This window comes from Peromyscus maniculatus, chromosome 3, assembly GCF_049852395.1.
Source record: "Peromyscus maniculatus bairdii isolate BWxNUB_F1_BW_parent chromosome 3, HU_Pman_BW_mat_3.1, whole genome shotgun sequence".
In the NCBI taxonomy this organism is placed as follows: Eukaryota; Metazoa; Chordata; class Mammalia; order Rodentia; family Cricetidae; genus Peromyscus; species Peromyscus maniculatus.
The window spans coordinates 119,610,254-119,637,212 of NC_134854.1; the positions used below are offsets into that span (position 1 = coordinate 119,610,254).

The 26,959-nt window shown below is 44.5% G+C and overlaps 1 protein-coding gene across 2 annotated transcripts in view; it reads right to left on the minus strand.

Moving 5' to 3' along the window:
- The window catches only part of Lmod3 (leiomodin 3), a 60,675-nt gene extending 39,704 nt beyond the window's left edge, over positions 1–20,971 (minus strand). For both annotated transcript variants that reach the window (XM_076567436.1, XM_042273705.2), the window contains exons 1-2: positions 20,916–20,971; positions 14,241–14,346 (exon numbers count right to left, since the gene is read on the minus strand). The gene's annotated coding sequence lies outside the window, so the exon portion shown is untranslated. The remainder of the gene's footprint in view (positions 1–14,240; positions 14,347–20,915) is intronic.
- Positions 20,972–26,959: the final 5,988 nt, after the last annotated feature.

The following is a 26,959-nucleotide window of genomic DNA, read 5'->3' on the forward strand; positions in this document are numbered from 1 at the left end:
ACTTTTGTGGATAATGCACAAGGACAGAGTTCCCAGGTGTCTGATTGTTGAACCAAGGTCAGGCATAAAGCAACTTTGGTGCCAGTTTCTTGCTTGCTAAAAAGTCTGGCTGATAACATAAGATAACTCCCTACAAAATCCTTCAGCAATTAACTATAGATGTAACCAACTGTCTTATTAAATAAGAAACACAGAACCAATGTAAAAGAGAAAGCCAAGAGGTCAGAGCTCAGAGCTAAAACCTTATCCTTCCTCCTGCGGTGGTCCTACCTCTCCGAAAGAGACCTACTTCCTGTGTGTTTGTCTTTAATATAGTCTTTCTGTTCTGCCTTCTCATTGGTTGTAAACCCAAACACATGACTGCCTCATCACTGCCTGTAAGTACAGCCCTCCAGGTCTTAAAGGCGTAAGTCTCCAATGCTGGCTGTATCCCTGAACACACAGAGATCTACCTAGCTCTGTCTACCAAGTGCTGGGATTAAAGGCATGCGCCACCACTGCCACGCTCTTGCTATGGCTCTAATAGCTCTGACCCCCAGGCAACTTTATTTATTAACATACAATTAAAATCACATTTCAGTACAAATAAAATACCACCATAATTAACTCTATGCACAAACTCCTAATCTCAGTTTTATATACAAGACTGAGGGTTCAGCCAACTACCTGTTTATTGTTTAGGTCCTGAAATTTACAAGAGTGACAGAATAGCAATTAATTAATTAATTAACCAAGTCTGGAGAGAAACAGGTTTACATGCACTGAACTACAGGAAAAGTTTTACAATTAGCCAGGGCTGCAGAGGATAATATAACTTCATTGCCTTGAATAAAGTGTTACAAGTTGCCTTATGATCTGGTGTTGCATGCAGGATAGGAGAATATATTTTTAGGTCTGGGACACTTTCAATGTCATTGCTCATTGGGAAGTGCAGAGCATCATGCCCCTACCTTCGCTTTATAGCCTACAGACCAGGGAGCCTGGCTGACAGCGGACCATTGCCATGGTTACTCACTCCCAGCCAGACCAACAGCATTCTGCATTTTCCCATCAGAATAGCACTCTGTCTTTCAACATAAACAATCCTAGCCTGGGAGAAACTGACACTTAAGTCTGTTAATCATGAAATGTTAGTCCATTGTTAGTTACACTTAAAAAATATAGAGTAGTGCATAATTTTTGCATTTCTTCCTTAGACTTCTTAGTAGTTTATCCTTTTTTCCTTGTAACCCTTTATAGGTTATTTCCTTAGGAGATAGCAATACAGCCAGATCCTCCTTCACAGTCACAACTGTGCCACTAATCAGAAGGCTGGCAGATTTGCTTTATGCATGTTTTCAGAATGGCTCTGTTTCTTATCATTTACTCAAGGAATACAATGTGACCCTCAAAAGTAACCTTTTTTAATGGCCTAAAGCTTTCCGTTGAATGTATATATAAGCTGTATAGATCAAAGAGCTGGTGGAATAGAGCTGGAGAGAAATAAAGCAAATGACCCTCAGCACATGCATGAACCTTATTCCCTCAGATAGATAAGAATTATTCCTAAGTCCCACTACTCTGCTGGCATTTCTTTTTATTACCCTGGAGTAGTTCTGGGAGCTGGTCTCTCAGGCTGCAATAGCAATCATATGTCCAGTGTTCACAGCAACACCTCCATATTCCAAGAGCATCAAGCTGAATGGAAAAAGCCAGATAGGAAGAACACATGTAGAAAGATTTTGTTTTTATGAGGGTCACGTCCTAGGTCACCCATGGAGACTGAGCCAAGCATAAGTGTTTACAGAAGGTGGGATTGACTGAAAAATGGGCAGCAGGAGTGTTCTGGGGTGACTGCTGTATCTCAACTGGGGTGTTGGTTACATATGTGAATGCATTTGCAAAAACTGATCTGTGAGTGTACTTAAGACATGGGCATTTGGCTCAGTGCAAATTATATATCAATATGTCAGTGATGTTTTAAATAAAGTATGAAGGTTAAAAAAAGCAGGCTCTGTGTATACCTATACGAGGTATGAACACTTCAGTTAATTGAAATGCAAGGAGAATTTAGATCACCCAGGTCGTTACTCAAGAAGCAATAGAGACATTGGAGAAAAGGCCAGAGTAACCAGAGACCTTAGAAGAGCAACCAGGAACTGTATGTGGTGTCTCAAGAATTTTATCAAACTTTACTAAGTACAGCAGAACTCCCTTTTGGTCCTTTTTCAAAGATGTGACTGAAAAATATGGTTACTAGAAATAAGCCTGTTTGCTCTCTATCTTTAAAATAACTTTTTTTTTAGAATAGCCATGCATATTCATTATTAAAAAACAGAAAATGAAGTGAGTGGACAGGAAAAAGTTGGAAATAACAAGTTATAAGATGATCTCGCTCAGTGTGTGCTAAAATTCCTCCAGGCTCCCTTTTAAAGGCTGTTTGAGTTTTTTCTGTTAATATTGTTTCCAGTCCTTCCCACCATGTGGTTCATTCTCACTGTGCAGAGACTATGGCTGTCTTTGTTGGGGATGATGCAACTTTTGGTGATATAATTAATCATGATAGCCCCAATCCTCCTATGGCGTCATCCGGAAGTCCAAGGATTTTATCTTCCTCTCTGCTTCCTTTTTCTTTTCTCTTCTTTTTGTTTTCTGAGGTAGAGTCTCAGGACGTAGCCCCAGCTGCACTGGAAATGGCTATACACTATGCTGGCTTCAGACTTGTAGAGATCCTCCTACCCTGACCTCTCGAGCACTTCATTTCGGGCCTGTACTTCCAAATTTGTCAGGGTCTCACTTTCAAAACTGGATCGACTGTTACCAAAGAAAAAAAGCCTTTCATAATTGACCATTTTTAAATGACTGGGTACGAGTTCTATGATTTTGAGGGAAAGCACTTGTCCAGAAATGGGTTTTTACAAATTTATATGACCATTCTGTAGACTCATGTATGAAGCTTAAACTTCAGGCATTGAACAACTCAGTTTTTAGATACATGCCCTTCTGCCCCTTCAGCGAGTCACTAAGCTGATAGTTCTGCCTTCTGTCAAATAATTTTAGCAATTTTTTTTTTTTTTTAGCCCAGGTGGATTCTGTTACCCTCTCTCAAACTGCAAGATACACTGCCTCGTTCACCTTGTTATCCCTAGGACAGATACTCAAAACAGTCGAATAAGTGAATTAATGAATGAGTGGTCCTACCTTTCCATTTATGGAGGGTCAGTGGATTGCTGGAATAATTGGTAGCTTCCTATGATAACTATCCATGTCTCTCTTTCCCCCATCTTACTGCTCTTTCCCAGGTGTGTGAGTGGGGGTTGGGGGCAAGTCATGAAGGAGGGTGAGGGTGATAAGAGACCGAGTAGAAAGCAGATGGTGTACAACCTTGTAGGACATTTATTCTAAACGCAGCTGGAAGCCATTACAAAGGGCTTAGAGGGACTCAGAATGACCTGTGTTTTCCAATGCCCTTGAGCTGAGGATGTAGAATGCTTGCCTGTCATGCAGGAAGCCCTGAGTGTAATCTCAGCACCCAGTAACCCTAGCACTCAGGAAATGCAAGCAGGAGGATCCAAAGTTCAAGGTCATCCCTGGTCACACTGTGAGTTCAATGCCAGCATGGGTCACACCAGACACTGTCTCTCATACACAGAAGCTGAGGAACATGTTCAAAAAGTATAGTTTCTAATTCAAATTTCAGTGAATGGGTATCTGGCTGTCTACTCACAAATGTCCCTCCAATTGGGAAAAGGATGGTACTTAGAGAATTATGGGGCCACTATTGTTAGGAGAGTGAGAGGTTGCAGATTGGGGGAAAAAAAGACAACAGTTAAATTAGGCTATTATATAACAAAGGGTTTTAGGATATCTTTCAGGAAAAGCCTCTAAGGTATTCAAGCAAGTCAGAACTGGCTGTCCAAAAATGGATATGCACAAAAGAAGCCTGCTCATTCAACTGATAATGTTAGAAGCTACAATATCCAAGTTCTCCAAGAAGTATGTGACCTGCAAAGAGTCATGCCCCTACCTGCACAAAAGAGCACCAGACTCCCTTGTGCCATTCAATCAGCAGGAGCATCTCTCTCTCTCTCTCTCTCTCTCTCTCTCTCTCTCTCTCTCTCTCTCTCTCTCTCTCTCTCTCTCTCTCTCTCTGTCTTCTTGTATTAATTTCCCTGATGCCAACAGACTAGGGTGCAGAGGTGAGCTTGGAGAGATGACCTCCTTGTCTGCTGACCATATCAAGCCTTTCTGGTTGTAAAAACCTGGTGACCTAATGTTGTTTTGTGAGTGTGTTGGGCATCATGCTCTCTGCACATGTGCTAAGCTTACGGTCATATTATTGATTGTTTGTAGAAGAAGAGGTTTCATGGCATATTAAGTGGCTGAAGACATCAACGATAGCTAATGAAATGACAAAGTAATACCCAAGTAAATTAATAGTGATATTTTAATCCCAGCACTTGGGAGGCAGAGGCAGGTTGATCTCTGTGAGTTCCAGACCAGTCAGGGCTACATAGTGAGTCCTCATCTCAAAACCAAACAAAATTAATAACGCCCAATGATTTCTTCCAAATTCAAGTTCAAGTTGACACTTGGCTGTGGTGTTTAAGTATTCTTCTAATAAGTTTGTAGTACTGAGATGAAAGGTCCAGTTGAATGATAAAAATCACATTTTCTTGAGATTGCCTGGAGCTGCCATTTCCATCTTATTCCTTCTGTTTTCCATCTACTTGTGGATGCCAGGATGGTGGTCCATTCAGACATCTGTTTAGTGGATGCTAGGTTGGTGGACCATTCATTCAGATGTCTGCTTAGTTTTTGTCAGGTAATAGAAAGCAGAGGCAGAGTAAGCAGCAGAGAAACCACTTGGTCAACATTGAAAGTCTATCTAAAGTCTGTCTCATTGGCCAGGAGAGATGGCTCAGTGGTTAAGATCATTGGTTGCTCTTCCAGAGGACCCGGGTGATTCCTAGCACCAATATGGTAACTCACAATTATCTGTAACTCCAGTTCCAGGGAGTCTGATGCTCTTTTCTGTCCTCTGTGGGTACCAGGCATGTATGTGGTGCACAGATATGCATGCAGGCAAAATACTAATGCATATTAAATACATTTTAAAAATAAAGAAAAGCAAAATGGGGCAGTGTCTCATAAACTATGTTCTCAGCAGGGGCTGATGGCACACTATAGTTGTCTCATTTTACTTGGGGGGGGCTGAAGAAAGAGGATTGCTTCAGTAACTTAGCAAGACCTGTTTCAAAAAAACTCAAAACACCATGACCAAGGAAACTTAAAAGAGAAAGCATTTCAATGGGCTTCTGGTTTCAGAGGGTCAGAGTCTGTGATGGCAGAGCAATTGCTTGGCGGCAGGAACAGTTGAGAGCTCACATTTGGATCTGAAAGCAAGAGGCAGAAAGAGCACACCGGGAATCACACTGGTCTTTTGAAACCTCAAGTCTGCCACCGGTGACACACCTCCTCTAAAAAGGCCACACCTCCTACTCCTTCCTGATCAGTTCCACCCCCTTGGAATCAAATATTCAAACATATGAGCATATGGGGGCCATCACAAAACAAAATAGCTCCCCTAACAAACAAACAATATCCCAATAAACTATGTTCTCCTGGGTGACTCCAACTCTTCCATTGTACTTTCCCATCAGGGGAGTTAAAAAGGGTCACAAACTTTGATGCCGCTGCTGGAGCCGACTGAGAATGTCTGTGTGAGTGCTAAGAAGATGAAGCACTATTCAAATGCTCGTTTGCTCACCAGCCTGCACTGTTTCAGGGTTAGGGATTCTAACTTCTTCCTGTGTCCTATAACATTGTCTGCCCTGACCTCCTTGCTTTTGGACAGGACCATGTTGTCTGTGTCCTGCTTTCCCAGCTTCACCATCAGCTTCTCAGGAAGCCTCATCAGTTCTTTCCCTGCCTCAGCGTTTTCTTTGTGGCCCATCAACAGTCCGTGCTTCTTCTAATAGAGCACGATTTCATGTACTGCATGGTAGGTGTAAGAAATGCTCTCATTAACTCTATTTCATCTGGTGCCAGTTCTGTTTCATGATTCTGCTTTCTTCTCCCAATGTTGTGACATCTGCCAGCTGCTAGGGATTTTTGTGTGCACTCATTTTTTTATGTGCAACATTAACTAAGAATTTGTTGTGACTCCTAATTGTTTCCTTTTTATAGCCTAACCACAGGCTGGGAAGGTTATGGGAGAGAGTATTGCCAGTGGTTTTTTGAATTGTAGTTTTTTTCTTTTGTTCTTGTTTTGTTTTAAATATGCTCCCCCACTTCCACTGAGTAAAAAGGAGAGGTGAAATTCATATAGATAAGTGGTAACTATTAGTAAAAAAAATGTACATGGCTGTTATGGTCTTTATGCCGAAAGATTTGCCAACATTCTAAGGACCAGGAAGTTTTATACAGACAAGGCCCAGATCCATTCATTCTACATTTTCATGGTTCAGTGCATGCAAAACATAATCACATATGTGGGTGCAATGAAAGATGAGTTGCCTCAGTGTCCGGGAAGAAGTATGAGGTAAGTATGATAAAATCATGGAATGAATTTGCAGTCATTAGAAACACCGAGAAAACCACTACTTATGTGTCGTCTTCTGCACTGAAGTCTGGAGCTGGCCTTCTCATCAGTTTCTGCAGAGCAGTGTGTGCACAGAGGAAGTCCACCTCCCGCTCAGTCAGGACATGGGTATCATCACCTTGCCATCGTACCCAGCCACCAGGGTGTCAGCTTACACAGCAAGGCCATGGGAGGTTGTGTGGCGTCTTTGGAACAACCGGAACCAAAAATAACAAATCCGAGTCCAAAATAGCCAACCATACTGTAGCTGGTTCTTGTCCTGCAAAAGTCACAGTTCGCCTTGTGTGCTCTTTCTTACCAGTCTAGATAAAACTACAGACTGGAGAGAGAAAATGCTACAGCCAAGCAGAAATGAAGACTCTGTTTTGCCCTGGTTCTGAAGGCCTAGCCGACGAGCAGCATTGACTCAGAGCTTTCAGGCAGGAGAGCTTCAGCTGTCTTCAGAATTTCCTATCTGAACACGCCCTCCTCAGAATTGGACATTTGGCCCATCCAGAAAGCCCCAACAACCACAAAACTCCTAAGTAGCTTACGACTAGACATGTATACACACTTATGCCACCAGCACTGTTATTTGAAGTCAGTCTGATCCTGTGACAAATGTCATTCCTTAAGTACTTCACATACCTCCTGGGTTCTATTTTTAAATGAATGAAAGTATCACACACTAAGTGCTTCCAATGAAATTTCACCCCGTTGGTTTTATTTCTAATATTTTATTTATTAAATCTCTTGGCGGTTGATTTAACTGTTGATTACTGCATTGGGTTGCCAACATTCCTGGTCTTTGCTTAACCAAGTATTTCCATGTAACCCAAACTAGTATCATTTGAGAAAAAAAAAATACTTCTAGGTATGATGGAGGTTTCTAAAATTGAAAAATAAATGATCTCTGTCCAAATTCGGTCCACTGAAATGCAATCTGAGGACTACAGAGAGTCAGGTGGCGTCTCTATAACAATGGACCACCAGCAACAAGAAGGGTATCTGTGGGGGGCTGGAGAGATGGCTCAGCGGTTAAGAGCACCTACTGCTCTTCCGGAGGACCCATGTTCAATTCTCAGCATCCACATGGCAGCTAACAACTGTCTGTAACTCCAAGATCTAACACCCTCACATAGCCATACATGCAGGCAGAACACAAGTCCACATAAAATAAAAATAAATAAATTAATTTTATTAAAAAAAGAAGGGTATCTGTGAGGGGCATTGGGTGTGGTTGATGCTTTCAAGGTGGGCAGGCAAATGATTGCATTACTGTTGCTACTAAACAGTTCTTGAGGCTTTTCCCTATGTTGTGGCATGTATGGTTTCATTAATCATGGCCTTCTGATGTCTTTCAAAGTGTGTGTTCCTAAGATGAAGAGATATGGCATCCCAAAGCTTCATGGGGGGAAAAAAATAAAAATAAAGAAATCAGGAGCATACTTTGATCGGGTGTAGATCTAGCTCTTGAATTTATCCTGATAGATTTTTCCATCTTTCTTGGCAACAGAATAAATGTTAGAGCTTACACTTCTTGTAAGAGCTTGGAGACAGGGATTTAATCTGTTCACTTACTTAGTGATTTAAATTAAAATACAACTTGCAATAGTGCAAAATTAATTCTTGCACAATAGGCAAGATAAGTAAATAGCAAAACGACTCAGTCACTACCAAGGTATCCAAACGGCTGCCAAGGCCATCTCAGGGCATGACCCAGGAGAAAATGACAACTACTAGTGGGGCTTATGTTACAGATCCCGGATAACAAACACCACTCTCCTTTGTCATGTGGATGGCAGACATCTCTAATCGATTCCGGATCTCTAACCGAGGCACATCCCCTACAGAGCCTCATACCAACCAGCCACTACCAATCAAGCTGCTTTCCGAGGTAAAACCTGTATTCAATCACAACTGAAATAATTAAAAAAAAAAATTTTTTTTTAAAATCTGTTGCAATTACTGTTTGGGCTTTAAGGTAGTATGCACACCTTTCCCCTTACAACGTTCTGACCCATAGAGGACATGTGGTGAGATCAATAACAAAAAGAGCAAAGTAAAATGCCAGTTTATTCTGCAGAATCTGTACCTTGAAAGCAGAGAAAGAGAGACCGGGAGATGGAGGAAGGAGAGGCAGAAGATGGAACAGATGGAGAGGGCGTGTCAGGCCCAAGCAGTGTTCGCGGACTCTACCTCACCCCTTACGACCGCTAGCACACTGGCACCTGATGTCACCATGTCATTCATCGCCATCCCAAAATGCCTTTGAAGACGCTTATTTATTAGCAACTGTGTGTGCAGAGCTAGTGGGTGGCTCAGCAGGATAACTCAGTCAGTGCTTGATGACCTGGGTTTCATCCCCTGGACCCATATGGTGGATGGAGAGAACTGACTCGCGCCGGTTGATTTCCGACCTTCACAATTGTGTCCGGTCTCCTGCGTATGTTTGTGACTGCTAAATAAATACAGCTTTTTACAAAAAGAGAGAAAAAGATTGTGTGAGTAAGCAACAAAGCAGAACTCCCCACCCCACCCAGGGCAGAGGTGAGCTGTGAGGGAGAAAACATGAGGCAGAGCAGATGCATAGCGAGGTTCCCACTTCTCTCCAGACCTGAGGTGCTGGAAGTGGGTGTCCGAGGAGATGGGGTCCCAGAGATGGCGCTGTTGTTTCAGGACAGGTCAGTGGGGTTAGCTTGGAGTAAACGAAGGCCGCTGTGTGGCTCAGCCAGGCGGGGTGGGGGGTGGGAGGGGGGGGGAATGGGGGGGGAGTTGCAGAATATCTTCCCAGAATTCTTGCATTTTCTCTCATTTCCTTGTGGCATCTCTCCTGCACAGAGCCCCTCTGGAGTCCACTGGATGCTGGTCCTTTGATGTGATCTATAAAAGGCAGCCTCCTCTGGGGACAGGAGATGTGGACTTAACACCCGGGCACAAGATAAAGCTAAAGTGAGGTGGCAAACAGGTGGGAAAAAAAAAGGAAGAAAAAGAAAAGACTGACATTGTCATTTAGGTTTCTGCCCAAGGACAAGCTGAGGCTGCTCAGGAGGGAGGCCATTGGTCTGGCGCCTCCCCCCCCCCCCCCCCCCCCAGCTACCAGAGTTCTTAAAGTTACCTGCCACCTGCCTCACATAGAACAGTTAAGCCGACAATAAGAGACAAGAAGAGGAAGAAGGTGTATTCAATGTGGCCTCAATGGGAAGAGGAAGAAGGTCCAGTGACCCCTCAGGTCTGTGCTCAGGGTCCCCACAGTGAGATTTAGATTTAAAGAGAAGGCAAGAGGCATGCAGACACAAGCAGCCTTGTCAAGATGAGGTCCTGATGGAGTCGTTCCTGACCTCCAGTTTCTCCCAGAAGGTGGTATGAGAGTATGTCAGAGCAGTGTAAAAGCTCTTTCTGAGAGATGAACCCCGCCTCTGGCTGCTCTTTTCTCGCTGTGAAATTCCCATGTCTTGGGGTCCTTTGTTTTAATAGTCAGATAGTCACAGGGAGGGTGCACGTTTCCCTCTGGAATGGATATCTTCATTCCTGTCAGGACAATAAGTCTGGGTCTTCACTCAGGCAGGGACGATGGCCTCTCTAACTCAGGGCACCATCCTCACATGCCAGCAGCAAGAAGGGCAGGCCGAGAGCAATACCCAAGTTCTCCTGAGTCTGTCACTGCTTAATCGGGCAAACATCCATACTCCCCAGACACTTTGCTTTTTGCCATCCAGACTCTGTCATGAGCCCTGCTTTAGAGGCAAATGGGGCCTGTGGATGGAAGGGTATTCACTGAGCTGGGTCAGTGAATAAACTTGACTTCCAGATAATCTACAGAAAATGGGATATACTTTTATTTTTTAAAAAGTATTAGTTAGCACTTATTTAAAATAAGATTTAACTGGGCATCCTGGATTTTTATTTCTAATTCTGGCAATTCTAACCTGGGTGTGTTACAATTCAAAATTGGGAGGTTTTAGTGTAGAAGGAAGGGGATGCAAATATTGAATAAAGGACAATCTGCAGCTCCAACAGTGAATGCTATGCTTATTACCATTTTACAGATCCAGAAGCCAGGGCCTAGCGAGAGAGATTTAACCACTTTACACAGCTAATAAGAATAAATACGGGATTGGATTCTAGAAGGCTAAATAGTATCTTCTGACCAGAACCTGTGGGACCTAAGAGGCATTAAAAAGAGCCCAGGTTAGGAGTTCTTTACCTCAGTGCCTACCCCATGAATGAAAAGACCAAGAGGAGGTCAGACTGTCATCATGAAGGTCATGTCATCTCTAGTTTGATTAGCAATGCTTCCTGTTAGACTAGTGCTTCTCCACTTGAAAGGGGGTGTGGGAGATGTCGCCCCTTCATTGGCAAATGAAGACATTGGCAATGATGAGGTACATTTAGCCCCCTAGAGATGGGGCTAAACATTCTGCAATATAGAAAACCACCCTTCATAGCAAAGAAAAAAACTTCTGGAGGAAATGCTGAGAGGTAGTAAGAATTTCCCAAGTAGGCACCCAGTTACAGAGAGATTAGGACTCACACACATTCTCTCTCTCTCTCTCTCTCTCTCTCTCTCTCTCTCTCTCTCTCTCTCTCTCTCTCTCTCTCTCTCTCTCTCTCCCTGTCTCTGTTTCTCTGTGTATGTGTGTGTGTGTGTGTGTGTGTGTGTGTGTGTGTGTGTGTGCATGTAAGACTCCCCTTACCATGTGTCTTAGAGTAGAACCCACTACATGCTATTCCCTGTTAGATTTACACACTGAACTTTTTCTTCACCAGGAGTGGTAGTGAAGAATGCCAGGAGAATATGGTCAAGAGCCACAGAGTCCTGGGGCCTCACAAGAGACTTTAGAATCTGCAGTGTTTACTTCAGAACAGTTATGGAACTATGGATTGGAGATGAATAGCACTGTGTACCAAAGAACAACCATTTACCTGTCTACTAAAGTTAAACGTAAGTAGAAGTAATGCACTTGGAGACATTTACTGCATAAAGCCATACAGAAACTCTCTCTGAGTGATTTTGTATCAGCCATCTTATCCCTGCCCCCATCCCCATAAGATTGAGACACATACGAATTTGGCTTTATTTTTCATTCAAGAACAGCCCGTGTCAGAGCATGTTTGTTGGTTCATGTTTGAAATTGATATACACATATATTCTTGGTCACAGATCATGTAAAAATAGGGAATAACAGTTGCCCCACCAGTGGGTACATTCCTAACGAATGACGGAGGGCAGAGAGCTTGTTGGAAGCCATGGTTCTAGTTGTTAAAAATATATTGTTGATCAGAATCTGGGGCCTCCAAGTTTAAAGCTATTTTCTTTCTCCTCCAGAGTCTGATTACCTTGCTAGTCTACTCCATGGTAACTTGTGATACTGCCCCAACAGAGACACTGGGCTAAAGATGTGCATATCCCTTGAGATTCCTGGGACACATCCAGCAAAAACCTTATTCCTCTGTTGAGACTATGCCAGACCAACTGTCAATGTCAAGCCAGCAGCTTCTGAGGAGTGCACTGGACCTTTACAGCTACTCTGATAGTCTTCATGTATCTAATTTATGCATCTAAATCTACCAGTTACCATGTGGTTATCAAGTTGCTTGCATTAACTGAAACCAGAAATTTAAGTTTATTAACAACGTGAATTCCGTGAAGCTCTTCCAAATGGGACTTTAGCCAAAGGATCTTAGTTACCAAGGGGGCTCATTAGTGATTGGGCTCATTTCTAAAGTGGCCCAATGGCATTGTTCCCAAAGAAAAGAACCAGTAAGCCTAGATCACGCGCTGTTGGGTACTGTGTATTTACATATTCACTGTCTCCTTCTCACAGCAACAAATCTTCGTGTCCCTCCCCCCTTCCCAGTTGAAAGATGACCTCCAGTGTGAAACCCAATAAGTATCTGCTTGTGTATCTGCAAAACAGGAGTCATGATGGTACCTACCTCACCACATGCTGTGAGGATGAAATGCAGTACCGCAAGTATTGCAGCTCTTACCATCATTGTGTTTGTTAGTAAAATGACTCCCAAGTCACTATACCTCTCAGGATAGCATGTGACCTGCCAGTACAGGAACCACCATCTTTTTAGTTATTTGTGTGCCATCTTAGAGACAGCGCCAACGGACTTCACATTCACATGAATCTTTTTCTATTTCCCAACTTTCACTTATTGTCTCATTTCAAGAACTCTCTTTCTTCAGCTTCCCTTCCAAATTAAGAAGGATAAACAAGCAATTTGTACAAACCTCCCCCTGTAAGGCATTCTTTGCTTGGGATTTTAGGAAAGTTATAATTATTTTAATGTGATACACTTGATAGCAGAAGATAAAAGACCCATTAGAGGAAGGACAGCCTGTAGCCATTGGGCTGGGGAGGAAGCCCTGTAATTGGCAAGTAGCCTACAATGTTAATACCACAGACTGCTCTCTGCTGACTGTTCTTGGACAGGTACCACCAGTATTCCCTGATACTTGGCCAAAGAAAGAGGCCAAAAAAAGCAATTATCTTTTTGTTGTTTAATTTCAGTATAAAGGCTTGAACCTCAGCTCTTACATACACCAGATAAGCACTCCACCACTGAGCTGTACCCCAAACTCTGCTTTTACTTTTTTATGATGAGACAGTTTTTTTTTATTTTAATTTTTATTATTCTGTGCACGTGGTGTGTGTGTGTGTGTGTGTGTGTGTGTGTGTGTGTGAAAGAGAGAGAGAGAAAGAGAGAGAGAGAGAGAGAGAGAGAGAGAGAGAGAGAGAGAGAGAGAGAGAGAGGTATTGTAGGGGTATGTGCATACTTTAGCATGTGTGTGGAGGTCAACGAACAGCTTTCAAGAAGTCAGTTCTCATTCCAGGTGGGATCCAGGGATCAAATTAAGGATGTCATGCCTGTACTGGGCCTACAACAGCGTTGAATAATTTACCCGGGAGTGCATTGAACTCACTGGGTAGCCAGGCAGGCTGAGAACTTGGTGTTAGGATCCTGCCCTCACTCCTGCACATACGCAGCTCAGGGTCTTGTGTCTTGCGTCATCAGGGGGCACTGGCGACTACAGACATGCCTTAAAAAGCTGGATGCAGACCCCACACTCTCTCTCTGCTCTCTCCCTGCTCCCTGTTCTGCTCTGCTCCTTCCCCACCCCACCATCTTCTCTCTCTCTGAGCCTGTCTCTCCTCTTTCTCCTCCCCACCTTTCCCTCCTATTAAAGCTCTAAAAACTGACACTGGGTTCTGTCATGACCGTGACCTTTCCACGCAGTAACCAGCGCTGCCGCCACCAGTGCTGTTTATCTTTCACTTGGGATCTTCCTGCTTCAGCCTCTCTAGTAGCTAGGATCACCAACTTGTATGCCAACTCAAACACAACATTCTTTCTTTGAGAAGATGTAGCAATATTGAATTTGTATGAAAATATACACAGAAGTTATTTCTTCCAGAAAGTCTACCTGGATTCCAACCTGAGCAGTAGCTTAGTTGGTACCCACACCCAGTTCCTTATTGCTTTAAAGACTCTTCTCATTGCTATGACAAAGGCATCTTAAGGCAAGGCTTGTTTTGGCTTACAATTCAAGGGCACAGCCCATCAGGTAGGGAAGGTGTTTTATTTTTTCCATTGCTGTGAATAGGTAGATACTCATGCCCAAGGCAATTTATAAAAGAAAGCATTTAATTGTGGGCTTACTTACAGTTTCAGAGAGTGAGTCCATAACCATCATGACAGGGAGCAAGGCAGCGGGCAGGCAGGTAGGCATGGCACTGGAGCAGTGTCTGAACTAACATCTTATTAGGAAACTGGAGGCAGAGAGAGAGATAATTGGGAATGGCTTTTGAAGCTTCGTAGCCCACCCCCAGTGATACCTCCTCCGACAAGGCCACACCTCCTAATGCTTCCCAAACAATTCCAACCATTATAGACCAAGCATTCAAATATAAGAGCACATGTGGGCCATTCTCATCCAAACCACCACAGATGGCACAGGAACAGGAGTGTGAGTCAGCAGGCCTTTGCATTCAGTCAGGAGCAGAGAGAGATGAATGCTGATGCTCAGCCTCCTCTCTCCTTTTATTCTGTCTTAGCTCACAGAATGGCGCCACACACATTTCGAGTAGATTTTTCCCACCTCAGTTAATCCAATTAAGAAACTCCTCATAGACAATCCCAGAAATTTGTCTCTAGGTAACTGTAGATCCTGTCAAGTTGATAATCAGTGTTAACCATCATATGAATTGGGTCCAGGGCACATCATTTCGTACTGTTTCATATTTACTTGATATTGGTGGATCCTAATGACTCCCTTGGGGGAGGGGGTAAGAAGGCACGGAGTCAATGACACAGACCCTGGGAGTCAATTTAAGGCAAACAGCAAACGGGGAAAACCTTATATACCTTCCTCCCAGCACCCAAGCTGTGTCCCAATCTGGTGGCATTGCGTGGTCATCCCTCATTGCCTGGGCACGATCAGGAACTCTGACAGTGCCTGTTGTGAGGCCCTCAGGCAGACTGTAGGTTGGCTCATAAGGAAGTATGTTATGTACATGCCATGGCAACTGGTTTGAGCCAAATTCCTAGACCCTGTGGGCCTGTCCTACTACAACCTATCAACCTGGCCTAGTCCTAGTGCTGGACTGCAAACTCTTGTGGGGTAGATCCTGAGTTGGAGACTATGGTATTCTGACTACCAACACATTGCAGGTATTCAGTAATAATTTACTTTTATTTTATGTGAGTGTTTTTGCAGGCATCTGTGTACATGTACCATATGTATGCAGTGCCTGAGGAGTACAGAAGAGAGCAGGTGCTGGGAATGGAAGCTGGGTCCTCTGAAAGTGTAGCACATACTCCGGCATCACCAAGCTCCAGCCCTGTTGGCTTAGCTGTTACCTCATAGAACCTATGTATAGTAGTTTCCCTGTTCATCAAGAATTCTAGAGTCGGAGTGTGGGCTATACATGAAGATATCTGAACCAGGAATGGTGGTGCTCTCCTTTAATTCCACCACTCAGGAAGCAGAATCAAGCAGATACCTGTGAGATTGAGACCAGCCTGATCTATATAGTGTGTCCCAGGCTAGCCAGGATTACATAGAGAGGCCCTGTGTCTCAAAGAAAAAGAGATATTTGAAAACCTTTAGCATCATAACATGCTGATATTCAAGAGAGAGAGAGGAGAGAGAGAGAGAGAGAGAGAGAGAGAGAGAGAGAGAGAGAGAGAGAGAGAGAAGGAAAAGATAAAACAAACAAACAAACCAAACCCAAACCTTTAAATTGTGCTGATGTCTGTCCCTCAGAGAGCTCCTGTGAGCTGGGAAATCTGAAATCAGAGTGGAGAGAGCAGGCACAAGACAAAGCAACACAATTGCTCCTTTTCCAGAACTCAACATGCAGATACGATTCAGCTCCTTTTAGTATCATGATTCAGGGAATTTCGAATGAGAATTGACCTTGCAAAACCCTTCCGGCAAAAATGTTTGCTAAGTAAGTTTGTTCTTGTTTTAAAACTGATCCCGTTAGTCTATAGTTTTTAAAAAACTAAAACAAAATAGAACAGAACTTGATTGTCTCAGCGTTTGGGGAGACCGGAAGTCTGGAGTCTGGGGTTTGTTAGGATTGGTACTTTCTAGAAGCTCAAAGGAAGTCCCTGCTTTGTGTCACTCTCCTGGTTTCTGGTCCCTTCCCATGATCGTTGTCATACAGGCTCTGTGGTCTGCATCCCTCCTCATGTGGCCATCTTCCTTCTTTGTGTTTGTCTCTGTTCACAGTTTTATCTCATTTCAGAAGCTCAGAAAGTTGACCTTTGGATTTGGATGCCTCTTCTTCTTCTTCCCTGAAATGTGTCCCCCAGAAGAAAAGTTCTTTTGAACACCTAACCCCTAGAATCTCAGGATGTGACCTCATCTGGAGATTAAGAATTTGAGGTTGTTAGGGTGGGTCCTAGACCCACACAATTGGTCTTTATAAAAAGGGAGGCTGGCCACAGAGATGGGCAGAGTAAATGCCCGGAGGAAATGAAGGCACAGGCCAGGGTGGGGCTTGCACAAATACAGGGCCAAACAAGACCTCTATTGAAGACACCAGCTGCTAGAGGGAGAAGTGTGGAACTGGCTCTCCTTCACAGCCTTCAGGAGGTGCTGGCCAGGACAGAGACTGGGTCCTAGATGCTCAAACAGCCAGGCAATAGGTTTCTGTTGCTCACATTACTCCATTGACTCATCTGTGTTTACAGAACTCCTAACGATGTGTGTGTGCAGTGAAGTTCCCCATGTCTCCCAGCTCTAGGAATACAAGTACACGCTATGATGCCCTGCTTTATTTATTTATTTATTTATTTACTTACTTACTTACTTATTTATTTATTTATTTATTTTAATGTGGGCTCTGGGGAATTAATACATGGGCAATGATACAGCTTCAGAGTTTAAGTGAAGCATATATTGAAATAAAACATGGGGCGCTGGAGAGAGAGCTCAGCAGTTAAGAGCACTGGCTGCTCTTCCAGAGGACCAGGGTTCAGTGTTAGGAGATTTGATACCCTCACACAGATACACATGCAGAAATAGCACCAAAGTCTATAAAATAAGAATAAATAAATCATTTTTAAAAAATTAAATAAAGCGCAGCCCTTGATTTCTTTTCTTTGTGGATGTATGCCTCTGTGTATGTGTGTGTGTGCATGTATACATGTGTGTGTGCCTCTGTGTGTGTGCCTCTGTGTGTGTGTGTGTGTGTGTAAGTGAGAAGACATCCTCAGTTATCATTCCCCAGGTGCTACCCACCTTCTTTTTGAGACAAGGTCTCTCACTGGCCTGAAACTCACCAGGTAGGCTAGGCTGGCTGGCCACCAAGGCCCTAGACATCCAGTTTCCTCTGCCTCCCCAGTGGTGGGATCAAAAGCACATGCCCCCATGCCCCACTGCTAGGAATCTAAATCATGTCTTCTTGTGCCTGCATGCTAAGCATTTCCCTGACTGAACTCCCTTCCTACCCTCCCAACCCCTTTAGGACAAAGCTTTGCATTGTAGTACCCAGCCTTTTGAATACTAAGATGACAGGTATGTACCATTATGCCCAGGAGGGTACCTGAAATCTAAAAGCACACACACACACACACACACACACACACACACACACACACACACACACACACACCCTACGGTAATTCTAAGGTTGGCAGTTGTATAAAGAGGCAGTTAATTCTCTGGGAAGGATTTATTTATTTATTTGGGAGGGACCTGGAAAACTTCCCTAGGTCAGAAGGCTCTCAATTAGGAGTTGAAGGGGCCCTAGTGTTTCACTCCTCTGCAATTAAAAAAATGAATGCCTCAAACCCTCCAATGGTGGCTAACACGGAGGCGAACTTAGAGACATCTCTGCGTCTGCACACAGCTGCATTATTAGAAGAAATAACTGCTCACAACATATTCAGTTTACTGAACTCCAAGGAGATGGAACTGACTGTTTCCGCACCAAGTGGGCAACGTGATTCCAGGAATTTTTAAAGCCCCCAGTTCACACGTGAACGATCATTTGCATTGCACATTGCACCGTAAATGGAAGTAGATTGTTGGAGGTCTGTTGTTGTTCTGCCAAGGAAGTAATTTGTGTTGCCAGTAGACGGGGATCAAAACATAACAAATCCATTTGCAGGATGGGTGGGCAGCACAGAACACTCAGAGCATTTCCTACACTTAAGCATCTATGCTAGGACCTTTGGTGATGCCAGTGGAGGCTCAGCCTGTGCCCCTGCCTTGAAACCTAAAATACCGAGCAGGTTTTCGATGTCTTTTCCTGTTACTCTAGTAAAGCCATTTACTGATCTGTGCAGAGCACAGAAACCAGAGTCCTAACCCAGGAAGTCCAGACCGTTTGGAAAGCGTAGCTCTATTTACTAAATTGTTAGGTTGCCTGGGTGATGGGGCAAAGTATGGCATTGCCCAACAAAACAGGACACACATGGGACATGGATGCACACTGTAGGCTCATCTTTGTTTGCCTCAAATTCAAACTTAACTGCGTGTTCTTTATTTTTATTTCTTAAACACACCACCAATAAACTACCACAGGGACAGGAAAATTACACCCTGGGGTCGAAAACACCGGAAGCTCAAATCACTTTGCCAACAAGTAGTTGAGGGCTGTAGCTCAGTCGGTGGGGGACGGGGGGGGGGGACGGGGGGCCCCGCGGAGTGCCTGCCCAGCATGTGCAAAGCCCTGGGTTCTGTTCCCAGGAAAATCAAGTAAATCAAACCTGGTGGCACACCCTTGTAATCCCAGCACTCAGGTAGGAGATAGAAGCAGGAAGATCACAAATTCCAGGTCATTTTCTGCTACATATTAAGTTGGAGGCCAGCTTGGGCCATGTGAGACTCAGACTCTGTCTCCTCTTCTCTCTCTCTCTCTCTCTCTCTCTCTCTCTCTCTCTCTCTCTCTCTCTCTCTCTCTCTCCCCTCCCCCATATATATGAATAGGCAAAAAGAGTTAAAAACACGACCAGCTGGCACGCCTCTCAGCGCAGCAGGGCTAACCCGGCGTGTGTGAGGCCCTGGGTTCTCGCAGCACTGTGGCCATCCTTTAGAAGACCACTTGCACTAGGCTTCTCCAGTGTGGGTAATTTCCAGACTGTACTTGATTACGAGACCTCGTTTTTGTCAGTATGTCTGAGCACTTATCCTGGGCTCTCACTCTTGTATCTAAACTGGGCACAGAAGACATTCAGCTCTCTTTGTTAAGTGCTGGCACAGTCCCAGACATAGCCAAGCCTTTTGGTGTCTGAGACAAAGGAAAATCCAGTCATATCAGTCATATCAATCCTGTATTTAAAATCTTTTTTCTAAATCATAGAATTTGTGTGTGTATATGTATGAATTGTGATCTCATAAAGACTGTGTTAAAAAAAATTGCCAGCCAGGTTTGTTTGATTTTTTTTTTCACCCGAGAAAATACCTTACATTACATCAATCTTTGCCTTGGCATTCAGTGACTATTAAACATTGTTAATATTTAAGTTTTATCTTATTGTTATTTAAATTTAAGCTGTAAAATGTTATCAACCCTCTTCCTTGCTGAGTCCCACTAGAATCAATAACAATACCTGGCTTACTTTGTCCCAGGAAATGGCCATTGCTGTGTTCTAAGGTCCTCAACGTTATTGAATCCTTACAATTCTGTTACCGTTGCTTCTACCTTATAAAAGCGATGATTTTAAACACAGAAACAACTTCCCCAAGAACGCAGCTAGTAATTACAGGTGCTGAGGATTAGAAAGTAGAAACTAGGGGTTTTGTTTGTTTTGTTTATTTGCTTGTTTTCTTCCACCTGTAGCCCATAGCACCTGTTCGTACATTATTGAAGTCTGAATTCAGTCCAGGGCAGCCAGGAACTCCTGCCTGCAGTAAGCCAGGACGGCCTCTAGGTGTCCTTCTTAACCAATATTGTACATTCAGAAAGACTAGGCACAGCGGAACTCACAGAAGAAACTTGGCCTAACCTAAAATGTTCTGTTCAGATGAAGGGCTCACACTGAACCGGGCACCTTCTCCGCGGATGGGAAAGGGACACCATCCGTGTGTTCCTCCTCACTGCACACGTCTCGCTCCTGTGCGGTACTGTCCCAGCTGCCCCTGGACAGAGGCTTTGACAATTAGGTTTGCCTGGTGTCAGGTCTCAAAGAAACCCAGGACACTTGGCTAACACTATGCTTATTAATATATCAAACCAGATACTGCCCCCTATCCTAAGCCTCTCCAACCTAGAGGCTGGGCTCCCTTCCCCCAGACTCTGGTCGCTATATAACTCAGCCATTTTGGCTGCTCGCCCTCTAGGTCTCTTAACTTCTGGTTCTTCTCTTGGTCTGCTTGCTCCTCCCTCCCCCCAGGTCAGTCTGGACCCTTCCTGATGCCGCTGGCTGTTCTCACCAGCTGCTCCTCAACCATACCTGGGAAGGGTCATGTCTTCCTTTTTCCTTCACCTAGAATCCCAGATCTACAGAACACTTCCTCTACTGGCACTGAATGGTTTTCTCCTAAGCTTTGGTTGATTTTTCCTCCCCAGGATGCCTACAAAGGCTCTGAAAAATAGATTCTAAAAAATTGGCACTTAGAACTATTTTCCAAATTTAACTGGCCTCTTGTAGTTTTTGCTAAATCTTACCACCCGACTCTCCTGCCTGTTTGCTTTCTCATGTGCGTAGAAAGGGCAGGAACTTGTCTTTGGGCCAACTGGCATGGCCTGACCCGGCAGGAGCTGGGGAGGTGCCTGGGCGGCTGACTTAAGGTGGCATTCACTCTTGAGCTGTCACAGGTATACTTTGCCCTGGCCTCACAGGACCGAAGAGGCAGGAGGAGGGTGGAAATCACCTGACTCACCTTACTCTGGTACGGCCTTCCTTACTTGGTGGGTGGACTCTGAGCTACCGGAACTCACAGCCTCACAAAGGCTTGCTCTTCTACTGTGGTAACCGGAATCCACCCTTGAGTGCTTCCTAACTACACACTGCAGCAAAGGACTTTAACTTCCATGAGCTTTGGTTAGGAGTTAATAGCAGTGACTTTGCTGTGATGATTAAATAAGGAAAAAAATTATTCTAGCAGTCCGGAACATGAATCAACCCTCAGCTGTGATGATTATTTATGTATTGTCATTTTAGTGGCTAAATTCATGCACCCTAAATCCTTGAAAACCTCAGCTTTGGGGATGGGAACTCATTGGCTAAAGCAATTGCCCCCTAACAATGAGGACCTCAGTTTGGATCCTGAAAAGCCACATAAAGAAGCTGAGTGATGAGCTGCACATCTGGAACCCAGTGGCTCTACAGTGAGCTGGGAAGCTGAGACAGGAGATTCCCCAGAAGTTCACGGGCGTCTAACACAATATAAACAGACAGTGCTGAGCAAACAAGGGCCTCGCTCTTACACAAGACCAGAGGCTGTCCTCTGGCATTCTCACAGGCACTGTGGCAAGTGTACCATGACATGCACATACCCCTATTCACACAGGAACAAGCACACACACACACACACACACACACACACACACACAGATAAAAACCTCAGCTTGCTAGATCATGTTTACTATGGGACATCTCCTACTGCTTTCCTACAGGGTATCTTCAGAAAAACCTGCTGGGTACATACATGCTGTGCTGTGTAAGTTGCACGCATTACACTGTACAACCCATGCAGTACCCTTGTGAGTCCTGTACCAAGGAGGAAACTCAGGCCCAGGAGACTAGCCAGCTAGCAGTGAGGCTGGGCTAGACTCCAAGCCTGATAGTCTGTCTCCAAGACTTCAAAGCCCATGTCTTTAACCACTACTTTATGAAGACGGTGGTGTCTGTCCCGACACCACCAACTCCCCGAAAGGCTTCTCCAGTAATTGAAGGGTGGCTGGGATGCCTCTCCCAGCCTGGAGCTCCTGGGATTCCTGATGAGATCTTTGCTATTTCGCACCTTTTGATCTTTTCAGGATGCCTGTATCTCTTGAAAATGAGGAAAGGGCAAGCTAGAGAATGGGTTCATGACTAGGGAACATGCGTATCCCTCCCTGTGTGTCTGTGTGTGTGTGTGTGTGTGTGTGTGTGTATTTGTATTGCAAAAGAGAGGCACAGGATGACATGAGGCTCCTTCCCTGCAAGTGAAGCCTTTGGGGTACAAGTTGAAAATGATGCAGCTCATTTTCCTCCACATTATTTGCAAAGATAATTCCAGTGCACTGGCTGTTACCTGACCCTTCATCAAGAATCTCTCAAATCGCACCTTGATGGACAACATCTGAGTCTTGTAAACCACTCCTTGCCAGCTGCTAGGACTGTACTTTTCTCCCTGACCATTGGTTGTGATTGTCTCGCTGCTGAGCTGCCCTCCGGCCCTTCCAGTTCCTTCTTCCCCGGCCTTTTCCTCTCTTTCTTCCTTCTTTCCCCTTTTCATTTTCACTGGTTTCCATTTAAAGCAGTTGCTCTGTCACTGGCTGCTTTCTGAATAGCACCACGGCCATCACAGAGCATGAGATTAGGCATCAGACACACCAGGCTCTGAAATTCCAGTGGTCATAGAACCAAAGGCTTGGCCACCTTTCTGAGCCACTGTCTTCATGGTCCTATCTTCCTATTACCCAGATGTCTTCTGTATTAGCCGGGCTGGCCGCACGTTCCTTTAGTTTCTAAGATGTTGCTTCCCAACTCTGGAGAAAGACCCCACGCAGCAGCATCTCCTCAAAGGGACCTGATGTGTCCCACCCATCTCAGGTAGCATCTGTGCCCCGCTTTATTGTGTCTCGTCACCCTTGGTCTTCATAGAATTAACCATCATATCAAGTCATTCAAACAGTTATGCTTCTTCCTCATGAGACTGAAGCCTTTGGGGAAACAGCCCGTTCTATCCAATTGCCTGCGTCTGTGACTTACGGATTTGCAGTTGGCACACGAGTGAGGTGTTGGGTGCCCATTTCTCTTCCCTGAATCACACATAATTTTGCCTGACTCTTATTAACAACTGTTGTCTCCCCTTTTTTCCTCTCTGCTTTAAGCTGTGGAACACAGCACCCAGATGTAACACCTGCCCCTAGGTACACAGCCTAGGGGTTCTCAAAGGATCACCATGCACAGTCAAGATGGGATACTTGGACTTTTCACTTTTCTTACTTCTGTATATCTTACTTTCACTGCTTCTCATGGCTTCTGGCCCTGGGTGTCTCCTTTGTCCTCTCCTCCTCCTTCTCTCATTTCTTCTCTCCAGCCTAATTTCTCTTGTTTATTCTCTCTGCATGCCAGCCCCATTTATCTCTCTCCTGCACAGCTATTGGCCATTCAGCTTTTTATTAGACCAATCAGGTGCCTTATGCAGGCAAGATGAAACAAATGCAACACATCTTTCCATAATTTAACAAATGCAGCATAAACAAATGTAACATGTCTTTGTCTAGTTAAAACAATATTCTACAACGTCAATCATATTCCCCAATCGCTGGGTGAATCAAAAACATACCCACATACTTCTCCAACACTCCACAGGAGCCAGCACAGCCATAATTGATGTTCACAGACCTCTTCAGCCTTGAGTGCTTTTGTGAATGATCATCATTGGAGAAAATGATCTGAAAATCCCAATTTGGGTCAACTCCTACTCTCCTCCCAGTCCCAGGTCACTGTTCTTGCCAAGGCTGCTGGTACTTGAAAGCAGAAGGAATGGAGTAGTGCTCTGTGTATGTTTGCATGTTAAGGGCTGCGCCAGGTAAGCACCACCAAAGCAGGTCTCCACTTGTCTTCCATTTTCTCCTGCCAGGAAGTCCGACTCTAACTGACTCCATGAAGGAGGAAGAGGGTGAGGGTGTTTGAAGGACGTTTTGGGGGTGCACTAAGCTTCTGTTTAGAGCCTAATCTCCTTCTTTGTGAGTGCCCAGACACACAGAGATGACTTCCAAGGTGGCTTCACAGCAAATCCATAAAGAGCACACCATATTTCATATCACTACACTGCCCCGAATCATCAAAATGGGAAGGATCAATATGCAGTTTCAGAGCTACTAATCAATACTTAGTTCATTTTGCTTATGGGTGCTTATAACAAGTATGTATGCACTGGAGCAAGAGACTTCATTAGCTAGAACCATTTAAGAAGTGGATTTGGTCCATGGGTGAGCTTATTCAGCCATTGATAATTAAGTCTAGTGAGAAGCCAGCTGAGATTTGGTGACATCCTCGTTACAGGTTATCATGACCCGTGCTTGCACACAGGTCTGACTCTGTTTTTTTGTCATTGGCAAATGCAAATTAGGTGTATTAATTATGAGAGCCAGCCTTAGAATGTAGCACACAATTTTCACCAATCTGTCGAAAATCTTTCTACCCCTAGTATGTTTTATTTTTTTTTCCTTTCCTTTCCTTTTTTTTTTTTTTTTCTTTTTTGAAAGCAGGGTCTCACTATGTAACCTAGGCTAGCCTTCAATTTGCAATCTTCTTTAGTGTCCTAGGGGCTGGGATTGTAGGCACAAGCTACTATGCTGGACACCTAAATGAAATGCCATACCATATTTTCATTAATTTTGTGTATAAAGCGAAGATCCATGGTCTGGAATGTTTTACTTGTGGCTTCAGGCTGATGCTCAGAAAGCTCCAGGTTCTGGAGGAGGGGAGCTGGAGAGATGGCTCAGTGGCTAAGTGCTCTTGCCGCTCTTACAGAGACCTGGTTTTAGTTCCCAGCAACCACATGGGGGTAGTGACAACCTGTAACTGCAATTTTAGGAATTGATATCCTCTTCTGCATGCATGTGGTATACATACACATACTCAGACATACACACAAAAGAAAACAAAAAATCTTTTTCAAACATTTCAGGTTTGGGTCCATTTTGGCTTCTTTTGTCAGGAGCACTTAACTTTCAACAGCTTAGGACATGGAGTTTGACCTGTCAGGATGTATGTCTTGACTTTCTCCAGGGCTCAGGTCCCTTGTTATAACATGGAGATACTCAGTGCACCTCCCCAGCCTGGCAAGAGAACTAAATTAAATGCACATCAAGCTCTTATGCATGTCAGCCTGGCTCATGTCCAGCTAGGTCCCTTCCCACATCCCTCTTTCTATCCCTAGGCCCATGACTGGGGCTGGAAGGAAGGCAGAGCAGAAGCAAAGGCATAGGGGAATCCAGAGAAGGGATGATAGGGTTAAAACAGAGGATACAGGGAGCTTCCAAATTTTAGTTGTATTTATTTATTTTTTGAGACAAGGTCTTGATCAAGTTGGCCTCAGGCTCACTGTGAGGTTAAAGATGACCATGATTACTTCCTGTTCCTCCTGCCTCTACTTCTCAAGTGCAGGGGTCTTGTATGTCCCCCCACCATGCCTAGTTTATGCCCTACTGGGGATGGAATCTAAGACTTCATGCTAGGTAAGTACTCCACCATCCATCCCCAGCCCTCTATGGCACACTGAGCTGAAAGGCAAAGCAAGTGCTTTGTTACCTACAGGGTTTGTCTGTCCGAAAGTGTTTTCTCTCTCTGGAAATGGGCTGTGTCTCCATGCACTTTGAGATTAGAAAGGACAGTGATTGACTTACCTCGTCAAGAGGCATGGGTGAAGCATCTTGGTGGATGTTTACCTCCAGGTCAGTGCTACTCAGGATACAGTCTGAAAACTCCAGTGCAAAGGTATGGAGTCAGGATTCAGACAGTGGCTTGACCGAGGAGGTTTTCGTTTGTTTTTGAGACACGGTCTCATCACTTTCCCCAGGCTGGTCTCCTGGGCTAAAGGAGTCCTCTGCCAAAGCCCCTGCAGCTGCAGGAAATGCAGGCATGTGCCAGGGTGCCTGGGGATGGAGTAGTTTGTCATCCGTCGAAGCTAACAGTACACGCCAGTGTATATCTGGATCTCTATTAATCAACTAGTAATTTACTTTTTGGATTAATTTTCTCATAACAATTCAGTTTATTTCACCTTACAAATCTATAGGATTTATGGCATGCCATGCCTTCCCACCATCAGAAGCAGGAAGCTGGCTGGTTATGTTTTCATCCACACATAGGTAGCAAAGAGAGGGAATAGAGGAGGTAGGGAGAGGCCGTGAGTCCTAGAGGCAGCAGGGAGAGGCTGTGAGTCCTTCTTCCAGTCACTCCACTTCCTGCAGTTAGGTTCTGCCTCCTAAAGGTCCCATAATTTCCCCACATAGTACCACCAACAGGGGAGCAAGTGTTCAAATAAATGCACCCATGGGGGGCATTTGTCACCTGAACCGCCATAGAGTGCTTTGCCACTCTTCCATAGGACCTGAGTTCACATCCAGCATGTACCCTGGCTGGGCTCACCACCACTTGTGACTCCAGCTCCTGGGGATCTGACACCTTCTTCTGTCCTCTGTGGGCATCTACACACTTGCACACATACATGTATGCAGATGCACACGTACACAAAATTTAAAAATTTTTTTTTTCACGGGGGCTAGAGAGATGGCTCAGTGGTTAAGAGCACTGACCTCTCTTCCAGAGATCCTGAGTTCAATTCCCACCAACAACATGGTGGCTCACAACCATCTATATTGAGATCTGATTGCTGTGGGATGTTCTGTATGTCCTGTGGGAGCCTGTTCTTGGGTTTCTCGTGGCTTTATCCAGCAGGTCCGCATAGAGGATGATTAGGACCAGGGGCCTGAGTGCAGGTGCCTGAGATGGTCTGCACTTGGCTGTGCTGGGGGATGGTCTGTATGTCAAGTTGCTCTGATTGGTCAATAAATAAAACACTGATTGGCCCGTGGCTAGGCAGGAAGTACAGGCGGGACTAACAGAGAGGAGAAATAAAAGAACAGGAAGGCAGAAGGAGTCACTGCCAGCCACCACCCTGACAAGCATCATGAAAAGATGCCGGTAAGCCACGAGCCACGTGGCTGGGTATAGATTTGTGGAAATGGATTAATTTAAGCTATA